The sequence below is a fragment of the Netta rufina genome, assembly GCF_964035555.1.
Source record: "Netta rufina genome assembly, chromosome: 7".
NCBI classification, from domain to species: Eukaryota; Metazoa; Chordata; class Aves; order Anseriformes; family Anatidae; genus Netta; species Netta rufina.
In genome coordinates, this window is record NC_140130.1 from 9,310,156 (window position 1) to 9,323,184 (window position 13,029).

The 13,029-nt window shown below is 40.0% G+C and overlaps 1 protein-coding gene across 3 annotated transcripts in view; it reads right to left on the minus strand.

The window, feature by feature from the left end:
- WAPL (WAPL cohesin release factor) overlaps positions 1–13,029 on the minus strand; it is a 155,177-nt gene that overhangs the window by 141,460 nt on the left and 688 nt on the right. For all 3 annotated transcript variants that reach the window (XM_084289739.1, XM_084289735.1, XM_084289736.1), the window contains exon 2: positions 6,739–6,869. The gene's annotated coding sequence lies outside the window, so the exon portion shown is untranslated. The remainder of the gene's footprint in view (positions 1–6,738; positions 6,870–13,029) is intronic.

Here is a 13,029-nt window from a genome sequence, read left to right on the forward strand (position 1 = left end):
TAGAGCATCAGTATAAATGGACAGAATTATTTTGTGATCTATAGAGATATGTATCACAAGAATGATGAGGTATAGTCAGCCCACAGGGGGAATACATACCTTCTAAACCTAAAAGCACATGGCACAAAGAGCTATCGAAACACTTATTCACAAGGGAGCCCCAATAGTTCTGCCTTTGGTTGAATGAATGGTGGGAACCGCCCAAGCCATTTTATCCTAAGTAAATCAGTTCTTCCTTAATGTCACATCAGAGAAAGCCATAAGACCCTAAAATTTAACAAGTTTATTTATTCCTTTGAAATGAAAATAACTTCAGTGGGTTCCAGAAGATGCAGGGCACTGATTTGAAGCAAATTTTTGGAAACTTACTTGAATTGAGGTTTACTAAGAGAATAGTTATTAAAATTAGAAATTGAGGTGATAATGACTTCTGAAGCAGCCAAATATCAGATCATAAATAACTGGCCAGTTCAGACAGATAAAAAACCACCAAAAGAAACAAAGTGTTCAAAATCTAGGCTGTTTTTATGGAAACAAAATCATAGGCATTAGAAGTGGAAAAGAAGTAGTACAGTTCCTCCCTCCACCTCCCACTACTGGATATTGTCTCCAGGCAGAAAACAATATTAAACTGATAATATATACAGCTAGCAACAAAGAGAAAGAAGGGGGGAAACATATCACCTTCAAACAGGAAGTAAATTCAAAGATATTCATCAAGCCTAAAGAATTTTGTTATGACTTACTCTCCTAGCTTTTAAAATTATATGAAAACATGAAGCATGTAATTCTGCCCATCCTTTGTCATGAAGGCCATGTGAAAATAGAGAAGAAATGCTAGCAAATGCTGCCTGTTTTATATGGGTTGCAAAAGGTGGAACCTATCAAGAAAACAGGTCAAAGCTCACACATGCTGTTTCTCGTGTTAGTAAGATGCGTTTGTGAATAGTATGTCATTAAGAGCTAGACCCTTCACTCCTGATATGATTTCACTCCCAAGAAGTATTCTTGAAGACTATACACTCTTCTGTATTCTTTTCCACTTTTAGAGGGTATAAAAAAGAATATGTCCACGGCTAGAAAAGCCCCACGAATCTGCAGCATGTTGTTCTGTCTATCCTTCAGCTCCAACATGTACTAGAGATTAGTTTGTATCTATAAAAAGAACTGCAGCTGCTAGTGCTTGTCTACTTACAAGAGGCTTGAAAGGCATATATTAATTAGGGAGAATTTGTTTGGGAGCACTTCAAAACTCTTGTGTGTACTCCCTATGTAACTAACAGCTCTGACTTTGCTTCACCTCTACCGAGATGAGAAAAATCATTCTGGGGAAAGCCTTCAAAACTCATTTCACCTGAATCTATCTCCAAGTCATCCGCATAGTAACCCCAGTGGCATTTGGAATAAATCATTATTAGTTCATATTCCATCTCATCTTAGCAGCTTTATTTGTGTCCTGTATCCTCTATTTGGCAGCCATTCTTTCCAATTTGCTGTCTCTTTACACCCTTTAACAGAGATATGACTGATTGGATTAAAATAATTTAGGACTGAGATGATTCATGTTGCAGTTAAAGTCAACTGTACAGCCTGTTCTGCACTGGCGAGACTGCCTGCAGTTTACCATGCACTAGGTATGTTCCAGTGACTTGGAGGTGTGAAAGGACTTGGTAAAACTGAGGCACTTCCCTTTGGCCTTTTGTGCTGCAGCAGCTGTTGACAGAGCAGCCTGCTGGCAAAGGCAACAGCAAGCACTGTTGTGAGTTCACAGACATGCTTTTTACCTCCATGGGCTCCAGCTCAGATTCAAACTTGGATCAGAAGTGAAAATGTTTAGTCGAATCCTCCAAGCAATTCTGCAAAACTGCTGAGCGCTCTACTGGTGGTCCTACAACGAAGGTATCATGATCCCGTGTAACAGAAGCCTGTTGGAAGTTAGGACTGAAGTACTGCCTAAGAAGGCAGCTGCAAGCTGCCTGTCTTTCCAATTTTCACATACTGTCAAGGATCTTAGTTCCTGTGGTTTGCAGGTTACAGCCTCATCTTCCACACTTTTGGGAAACAATTTTATATCCAGCACTAGGCTAGAAAGTGACATCACATGAGAACGAGTAAATTTGCACACATTCTCGCGCAAGACAGATACAGACTGCTATCAAAGAGCCTGCAGAACAGAGGTGTAAACAGAGTTTTACTACAGTTATTGTGACCAACAGAAAGAAAAGCTCTCTGTCCACTCTGCTGGCAAAGAGTGTTTTTGTTTGTTTGTTTGTTTGAAGTCCTGTGTAAAAAAAATCCTATGTAAAAAAAGTTTGACATTCAGAAAAAAAAATAATAAAGGCACATCCAGTGCTTTTCGGCAGTCTCTACACCTCTTAAGGCATAATGTGAAAAAATTGTATGTGCCCCTGTTTCTCTCAGTCTGACTGGTGCCAGGTATTACTCAGGCCATTGCAGGAAGTGCTGCAGTGTAATCCTCATCCTTCTCTGATCCCTCAAGGAAAGATATTAGCATCTCAGTAACTCTGGCAGGGCAGCTGCATGTCTCTGCTTCTGAAACAACTATTTCCACAGGACTCTAAAGAGAGAGGGTCTTTATCTGCAAAGCAACATTAGTATCAGTCTATGGTATTTCAGTTGTTGAGCAACAGGTATCTCAGTTTAAACACTTGTGCTTGTAGCTTTGCAGTTGTTAATGTCATAGGAATGTGAAAAGACCCACGTTATAAATAGGTTTATATAAAAGAAATCTTATAACAGAGAAATAACTGATGAGTAGTGTCATGCCTAGCAACCTTAGACATGGGCTACAGTCCCATGCACTAAGCATTTTATATAGAACAAAAAGGAAGGTTACTGTATCTTCATTGCCCCATCAAATTTGCAGCCTAAATGCTCATTTTCAAACTTGTAAATAGGACAACTTACAAATCCTGACAACTGCGAACTTCACACATCCCTTATCAGGACAGTAGACTGAGTAGATGATCAGCGCAGTGTAAGCCTAATAAAGCCAGCAGTTTTTCAAGAGCAAATCTAGCCTTATTAGTCTAATATAAAGTGCAAACTCTAGGAAAATAAAAGAAAAAAAAAGCTCTTTTCTTTTTTTGAGAAAAGTACTCCTTCATTAGCTTGGTTACAGCAGTCCTGCCAGCAGCTGGTTTCTGCTGGAGAGACAGCACGGGAATTCTATGTACCTGGCTCACAGAGCAAAGCAAATGCTGGAAGAGTCACGTCAGCAGAGGAAAATGCTGGTACATTTTCCAAACACTGATATCACCTCACTGGTTACAGAGTTGTCAGGATCTCATGGCCACATCGCTTGTCTCACGGTAGTTGGTTGGCATACTGCCTATAAACACTTTCTGGCCATGACATTGACTCTTACGATTCACCTGAAACTGGGGGTAAACAGTAGGACCAGTGGCTGGGAAAAATGGAAATGGTTTTATCCCTCTTGACAGCAACCTTTTTCTCACTCCTTAATTTTTAAGCTTACACAAACAGCAGTATTGAGAGTCAGTACCAAAAACATTTCTGACTGCTTTCAGTGAGGTTGTAACCAACCCTTGCCAACGAGATGTTACGTTGGAGAACATTTTTAATATCCACTTTCATTTGAGCTACTAGAATACACACACAGTCATGAAGCACAGAAATTCACATCAAAAAAAAAAAAAAAAAAAGCCTAATTAGGCCTTCTGATGCTATCTGTCACTTGAAGAATAAGCAGAATTAGTGGAAATGCTTTTTAACTTTATCAAGCTTAAGTCAACCCTCAGATATGCTGTAGAGCAGAGAGAGCTGCAGCTCAGGTTAAAATGTCTCAGCAAGCAATCTAACGCAGGCATGACCTGAAAAAAAGCTCATGGTGTGCCTCTTAGTCCACTGCTGTCTGGTGCTTACATTTATGGAGTTGTATGTGATTTTCTTATATTACAGTTTATTCTGGAGATAGTTACCTCCTACATTAGTAATGGGAAACATTATGATAGTGCAGTTACAATGCATGTTACATTATAATAGTTTACATCTGTTTCTTCCTCCCCACAAAGAAGAACCTGTTCTCAGTAACACCATAGAGCTTCAGCATTTTATTTTGTTAGGAATAATTAGGTTCAGCCACTAAGAATGTTACTATGACATATATGTTAAAAAAAAAAAAGTTGCTCAAGGGAACTTGCACAAAGCATGCCTTAACCACAAAGTAAATACAAAGCCATTATTCATTTTCCTCACTATTCAGCGTTCACTGTAACTACCACACATGTACAAGACAGTTCAGAGACAGCCACAAAAATCTGACACTACATGATTGGATAGCACAAGTGCTCCAATGTAAAGTTTCATGAAAGACATTTCCTGAATAGCCTGTGGGACACTTAGAGGCATAGTTACAATTACTGTATATTTTCCATTGACTAGAAAGATAGAACAGAACACCTGTACCCTGCCACAAAGTGCCATGCCTGAAGGTTCACACAGAAAGTGACCAAACACCTAATGTAAAAGCCCTTCCTTCAAAAGCCCTAGTACTTTAAAATGTACTATCCATGCTCAAATGTGCACTTTGGACTGGTATAATTGATTTTTAACAATTTTTTTCATATGCCTGAAGTTAATCGCATGCATAGACATTTACACAACCCCTCAGGATACATAACTGAGAGAGTTAAAAGTACATTAGGTCTGTACCAAAAGTTTCTGGATTTTGTTGATGTTTTTCCAGTTTAGTATTTGCGGCTAACCCCATGCAACTGTATATTAATAAGTCTCCTAAGTTTGACACTTTGTAAAGCCAAGGTTAATACTGACAGATAACTTGTGCCGCAAACTGTGATTTGATGTAGCAAGAAGTAAGCACTTTGATAAAACCAATTCTTACAAAGAGGAGAAAGGACAGTCCTGCAACAATGCAAAGCTAGAATCAGACGTTGAAGATTTTATTTTTTGTGTTTTTTTCCCCATCTTTTATGGGTGACCTTGGGCAAATCACTTAATCATCTCATATGCCAGTATTTCTAGCTGTAAAATAGGGATAATATCCTCTTCATCATCGTGAGGCTACTCTCTACTTTTGCAGTTCATTCCCAGATTCACAACTGGAAATAATACTTCTTTCTTCAACTGTTCACATTTTCATCTTTCACTACATGGTTATCAAAAAGTCTAAAGAATTAATTGTGAAATAATTACAGATGAAAGCCAGAGATTGTACTGGAGTGTAGAAGGGATGCATAGTAATTCATTTTCTCAGCAGGAGGTACTCAACAGAAATAATTTATAGACACTCACCAAGTTGACTTCAGTTACCACTTACAGGTATATTTTACTTTGTTACAAGAGTAAAGTAGAATCAGCACTTTAATGGTAAAATATAACTAATAAAAATCTGTATTATGCAATTGAGTACATTCTTTGAAGAGCCCAATGTATAATAATGTATTCCCTTGAGGAAACTGTATTACAAATCACCGAATCAAGTTTTTCCTCTACTGTACATAAGTTGAAAGAAAAACTATCTGTGGAGAAGGCACTGAAACAGACCTATGGGGAGAAGCACCTAATTTACAGGGGACAATTTTAAGTGAGAGATCCTTGAAAGAGGACTGATGCCTCATGGGTAAGGTTTCTGCTCTATTCATGGGCAAAAAATATCAGTGGGAAAAGGAAGTTATTGAAGGAAAAAATAGGATTATATTACTAAGAACTCTAAGCAGCAATTCCAGTGTCTGGAGAGCGTGGCTATCATTACAAAGCTCTGGATTCTAATGCATCTGCCCAGTGCTGGGCTGTGATTTTGAGAAAATTAGATCTCCATCAGACTTTGAGTAGTATTAATATGTATTAGACTGGTCATAGTTGTAAACACGCAACTGAAGAACAGGTAAAGAATACAATATAACAGAACATTTCAGGTTATACCTCTCCCTGTATTTGTTTATATTAGACATACTACGAAAGTCCATTTAAAAATGAGGAAAAATAAGAAGCAGGTTTAAAAACAAACCAGGATATTTTTCTCTTTTTAAACCATAGGTTTCAGATCTGAATCTAGAAACTCCTTCTCAACACCACTACTCACCTTCATCCTGTTGCACCGGGTACAGAGAGTCTGCTCAGCTCAGTCCTCATCTAGAGATTTTCATTTTTCCCAGTCCCAGCAGAGACCAGTCATCTCCTTGCTAGCTACTCCAGAGGGCAGGCCTTCACTTACCCTCTTCAAGGGCCTGACATGAAATAGTTGTTTCTCACCTCACCTCTCTTTGTAACCCTGACCTCTGGAGACCCTGTAAGCCCAGATCTCTGCTCCTTTTACCAGGCAGATACGATGGCCAAGATCCTCATCCATCACCCCAAGGACAGTCCTGGAGCAGCCCAGCCTTCAAACCCTCCTGGGTCTTGCCTCCTGGAAGTGTCACCATCTTCTAGTTCTCCCTAGTTCACACTTACAGTACCCCTTTCCAAGCAGTTCCCAATGTCCTCAGACACCAATACCATCGTTAATTAAATACAGCCCCCTCCCGGCTTTTAAAGGAAACATGGATGCTTCTACCTTAGCATGTAACCAGATGGAATCCAGGTTTATAATAATCCCTCAACTGTTATTTAAAAATATGAATCCTTTTGATGCTGCTTGAAGTCTCTGAGTAACAGAAGCACATGTCAGAACCCTTTTAGTGTATTGATACATCTTATTTGAAGTGCTGTTTTCCAGATGCACTAATTAAAACTCACTTTCTGCTGCTGTTCAGCGAAGTAAGAAGAGTGATTAATCTTATGAAGGACGAAGTTGAGGTAGTAGCATTAGTCAGCTCTGTGGTAGGTCACAATCACTGGATAGATTACTTCTGAAAATCATTTCTCATCTGAAAAAGAAAAAAAGAAAAGAAAAAAAGAACTAACACACCAATTTTTCAGGTCCTGGATCATTATGTTCAATCAGATAAGAAATGGATCATGCAGTTTTAACAGTAAAAGCTGTTCACTTTGCACACTGCAGGGGTCATTTATTTCTTCCGAAGGAATTAAAAACATGAAAGCTCCATGAAACACCCTCTGAAACTCCATTTCAATAAATCACAACCATTTTAATTCCTGATTTACCCCAAATTGTTACTTAAGAAGATGGCCAAGAACAAAGGAAGCAAAAAAAAAAAGAAAACATAATTCACAATTTATCAAAATAAAGTGGCTGTAAAGTAGACAGAGAATCCTGAAGCATCATGAAGCACAATACCTTTGCATAAAACATGTTTCTCCTCTTTCCTATTGTAGGCCACTATCACCAAAAGGAACACAACAGTTACCATCTGGCGTCAGATTTCCCCTTGCTTCTTTCACTGACTCAAACCTCCTCGAGTTTTCTCATGTGTAGGACCCAGACCATAGCGATTTCAGAGAAAGGGCTAAGGAGGCCACAGCATGGGTTAGAGAGCTGTATCTGCCAGCTTCCTTTCATTATGCTGCCTCCTGAAATGGAAAGAATCCCCATCACAGCCGAACATGCTCCATTTTTACTGGGTCACAGCACAAAGGCAATTGCTTATTAGATCAGGTCATGAACATGGCAATAGCTTGAGCTGCCTGAATTACAGATTTTAAAAATGAAATTACCGCAGGAGTTTTCAGAACAATACAGCTGACTGCCCAGCATCATTGGAAACTATTTCTGGGAAACACAGGATTTGGGCTTTAGGTAACATCAGTGCATTTCTTTTGCTAAAAGCTGGCCAGGTCCACATGGCCTTACCAGCAAAGCCATGCAGGTAGGAACAGGGTAACACCAGTAAGGACTTACTATATAATACTTCAGTCTTATGGGTAGATCCTGATAGAAGCTGGGTTCCAGAGAAATGTAATTTCTCACCCACTTTTTAAGGAGGATTCTCTGAGAGTTGAAGCACTTCACAGAGATCTCAAACGAGCTCTAAATTTGCCAATTAACAATGTTAAAACAAAAGAAAACAAAAAGTCCCATGGCAGTAAAGCAACATCCCCTACTGAGCACTTTGTGTCTTAATGATTAGTTTCCTACTTAAGATTTTCACAACAGTAGTATTTCATCCCCAGTTTTAGACCTCTTAGGAGTGAAGAGATATCTGAAAAAGGATCCTGCTTGTGCAAGGAATATTTAGTGGAACTTCAGCAACTGAAATACTTTGCATAAGTATTAATGCAACAGTCTCAGCTATTACATGCTCAGTGCAAATTACACTCAAAGTATCGGTTGATTTGACAAGTCAAGAGGACACCATGAGGTTTCTGTTTCAACATAAAACTAACTCATAGGCACTTGTCTTCCCTTGCTTCCTCCCTCCAAGAGGTAGCGGCTTGGTTCTACCTAAGAAACACTGGCTCCAGCAGAATCACTTGACTTCAGTTATAATTTGACTGTTATTATTTTACTTAATCTCAATTTGCAAGATCTCTTAAAAAAAAATCACAGCACATATTTCATTGCAACATTCACTCTGCAATGGAAACTGGAACACTAACATAGGGTTTTCTGGCAAGTTGTACAATAACCTAACCTTTGAATTGCCTTTCTTAGAAAACTTTATGGCATGTCATTGTCATTTTAAACTTTTCTGAATTAATTCAGTTTGATTTGTCTTACTACTTAAAATCCAGCATGCAGCACATTCATTAGGGATCACATTGGCCTGTGGCAGCCAGCACACTCCCTCACCCTGCCCTTCTAATCTAGCCATAAGCCTCTGTAACTCTTCCAAAAGTATTACACCACATCTTGGCAATCCATAAATTGTGTGAGCAGCTCTACCTCTCATTGTTGGATAAGCCAAAGGGTTTAATACATCAAGTTCCTGTGCTTCTTACAACCAGAGATCATGAATCCATACATACAGTAACGATGTGAACCACGTGAGTTAGAAGCTAGTGCTACTATAGCCCTATGCCACAGATGTAGCTGGAAATTAGGAAAAAATGCAAGAATGGTTAAGAAGATTGGCAACATGGAATCTGGGGACCAGTCATTCCAGGTCCTTAGGAATCTGTGAATCCTCATTTACTGCAGCAGTGATGTGTTTAGGCCTGTTATCCCCGAATGCTTTGAGTTCAGTTCCTCCGTTACTCCCAGTATGACTGAAAGGAGTAAGAAAGGAATGGACGAATGTGCAAATGAAAACTGAGATGACTTTGGTTACATCATTACTAAATACCTTAGTCCTCCTGTGAAGCTGTTCTGTCACTGTATTCTGTTGGGGAATTTGAGTACAGGCTCCTATGAACACTGAGTAACAAATACTTAGTTTTGCAGAGAAATCTCTTGTGTAGGTTTATATAGCAGGCAAAGCAGAGTGCTAGCATAAATGCACACGTACTAAAGGAAAACTTGTGTTCAGGTTTAAATCCAGTTTGTTCTATTTAATTTTTAATATGCACACTACTCCAACAATAGTTTACTCTGGTGTACCTGCTGAGGCACTGGTGTTAAACAAATATACTTTATGCTTCAAGGGCCAGGAAAATTTCTCTGGGATGTTGAAAGGTGGGGCACTGGGATGCTACCCTTTGAAACGCCCATATACCTGCAGTCATTCCCCAGTGGCTGCCAAGATTATTATAAAATCTTTAAAATTATCTTCACCCACAACTATGAAGTGGCCAAAGAATTATTTGTAAATAATTACCTCCAAATTCTTTAGTTTTCAAGGAAAAGTGGTACTTGAGTGGTGCTTCCATTATTTGGAAGAGCCAACTGGCTCAACTTTCTCAGCTAAGTTTACCCTAGTCTTCAGAGGCCACTATTCGAATTGTTTCAATAAACCGTTAGGATGAGCTGAACAAATCATCAGATCAAGACGCCAGGTAACCACACTGAACAAGGCTGATACTCAGCTGGCATTGCTTTGTGGTAAGCTCCAATGATAATCAGCACTGAGTGAGAGTATGGCATGAAGTCTCTCTGCAACCCTGACAATGCAATTTACCATGGTACCCAAGTTTATCTTTCAATAGGCAAAGCATTTACTCTGGGAGTGCTGCAATATTTTTAAGGTTTTGTGTAAAGGGTCCAAACTGTGAGCTTTTTTCCATAACAAAACAGAGGACTGAAGTTTCTGTTTTAAGAAAATTGTAGTGATGGATTAATCAGCCCGCAACCGAAAGTTGCAGAGAGGTATCAAGTGAAACAGACAGCAAGACATTCACAATACCTTGTCCTTCAGAGAGCGTGCATTTACACCTGAGTATTTACAGATGACCAGTGAGCTAGAATTAAGAGGCCAACATTTACTTAGATAAACTGAAAACAGACCGAATTTAAACTTGAAGAGAATTCAAGCTCTTCTTCTGTCTAAAATCGGACCACCAGATTTGTAGATACTGTGTAGGCATTCTGAGGCTGGACTGGCCCCAAGCATGAAAACAGCCTGGGTTATGAGTCAGGCTGCGCTGCTGGAGTCCTTCCCGCTGATGGCCCATCTTGAATTACCTCCTGGCCTAACTCTGCTTTGACCCTGTGCTGAGCATGTTATGCTACTAATGCAGCTCAAAGAAATGACAGGAACAGTCCAAGAAGGTTACCATATTGACAGCCTTATTTTTTAGTTTTGGGCAAAAATCAAAAAACCCACCTCATTTGGAGCAAAGATGAGTTGCAATGAGTTTGCCCTTCTATGTTGGCAGCACAAGGAACTTTGCAAAAGACTGAAAATGGGAACAACAGATCTCTGTCTTACAAGGTAGAGCCACACTAAAAAGATGATTCTTATCTGAGCTATGCTTGGTACATTTCCCTAAGATCTTCTGTAAAATTTCTGCTAAGCAAAATAACTGTGAAGACCCAAAATACTAGATTCCTTTGGCAGCTTTTTTGCCAACACCAATATCTAAGCTATAATCCCACATCAATTGGACTGTTACTGGATGTTCCTATAGTGTTTGCTTTAATGGAGTTCCTCTAGGCTTTTATTAGAGGGGAAGTGAAAATGGGGGGTTTTGCCAATTGATTTTATTCACTATTGACAGAAGGAACAGACCACTGAATCTCCAGCCCCCTTACACAGCGTGCACAAAGGACAGTGCTAAGCAACAAACACAGTCACAAATGTAAAGGCTTCACTTACTGGAGCTGATGGAGTGCAAATGCACCCCAGATCTGTGCTCTACTGAAAGTGAGCTCTTCTGTTGCAACAGCCACATCAAAGTCACCACAGAGAAATAACACCTACACAGTGCAAATCAGACTAAAGGTAATATTTTGTTATCGGTTGCAATCAAAGTAACAAAAGCTCTCAGAAAGCCACACTCATCACTGGCTTGCCACTACTTCTGCACTCAGAACTGTAACCCCTTCAGTGGCCAAGGGAAAGAGATCAGATGTCAAAAGCATTATCCTGGGAGAAAGCACATCCATACTTTGTGCTGCAATGTATTACTTTACTCACTAATTTCCCTAACAGCATCACTGGCGAGGAACCCCTCAGTAGTGGAGGAGGCTAGCCTTGCTGAGGGAGATCATTCTTTTACTTCTCCATCTGCAATGGTTGTGCCTTCAGTTCACACTTAGTGCAACTAAATTGGGCAAACCATAATCAGGTATGAAATCACATTACAGGAATTTATGAAATATGTGAGGTGTGGATTTTTTTTATATTGTTTATTTTAAGAGGAAAACAATCCTTCTGTGACTGATCTGAGGCTGAACAGCCAATGAAGCAGCTGGGGAGACCAGACTGCGATTAGAAGGATGGACAAAAGACTTGAAGAAAGATTTGGAGAAAACCCATAATTAACCCTTGGCAGAACTACCAGAATTTCCCAAGAAAGGAAATAGCCCAGGCTGGGCTAAAACTCATGGGTCAAAAGCAAATCACATTGAGTGTCAGAGAAGACTGGACAGTTAAATCTTCAGTAAGTCACTTTCCAGAGCGCAGCTAGGCTTTTCTGCACAGGATGGCCTGCCAGCAGTCTCTAGTTTTCAACTGGTGATCCTGGAGGTGTTTCACAGAACTATTCCAAGACCACTGGTAGATCAGCAACATTTTTGTAAAACATTGTTTAAAATTAAAGTTTAATACTGTGACCAGTGCCTCCTAGAAAAAAGAGGATAGGGGATTCTGTCCCTCCGAAAGACCAGCACAAGCTGTCGGGAAACAAACAGTTTGTAGGCTCCCTTAGAGACTGCTGAAGAGGTTGAGCTCCCATAGTTTCAATTTCTCTGGCCTCGAGTGATTTAACTATCAATGCACAAGCTAGCAGATTCAACCTTGTTTCAAACAAAACCATATTCTGAAGCAGAACCCATCAGCCTCTTGTCAGGACAGGCCAACAGGCCAACCTGCAGTCTTCCTTGCCAGTGTTCTCCAGGGAGCAGATTCCAAGTTGTTAATGGTCTTGTACAGCTTCAGATATGTGCCTTAGATGATCTAACAGATCATCACTTTATTTATCATCAAATAAGAATAATGTCCCCCCTGTATGTACCACATTTTCCAGCTAAGTCACCATTTCTGCTACTTTAACAGGTTTGCTCAACTGCAGGAGAACTACCTGTGATTTTGCAGCTTTTGTTGTTTAAAGAGGGCTTCTACAAGCCAGCAGACTTAATGAGGACTTCAACGGATGGCAGAGAGCAAAGGCTAACTCCAAGGAGAGCGAAGTGTGTATTTTCATCCTGATACTTGTTAACACAGATCCACTGCAAAACTCCTCTGACAATTACAATTCCTACCCCTTAAACATGCTACTGAGGGGCTGTGGAGGGTTTTAAATGCACACAGCATATGATGAAACTAGCACAGAGTACACAGAAGTGCCACAGAAGGTCAGATCAGGTTCTGCCCTCATTTATTTCCACTGAATCCTCCCAAAGGGAATCAAAGCCCCTCAGTGCAATGGTAGCAACGTGCACAAGATGGAGGCTTGCAGCATGGTAAAAGCGCTGTTCAACGCTGAAAAATTAAACAGCTCATCAAGTTCTGAAGCTCTTGTGGCAGAAGGGGAAAAGATCCCGAGCTCTTTCTGACGCACTGTCTTCGGGATCCCACAGCGACCCGCCGG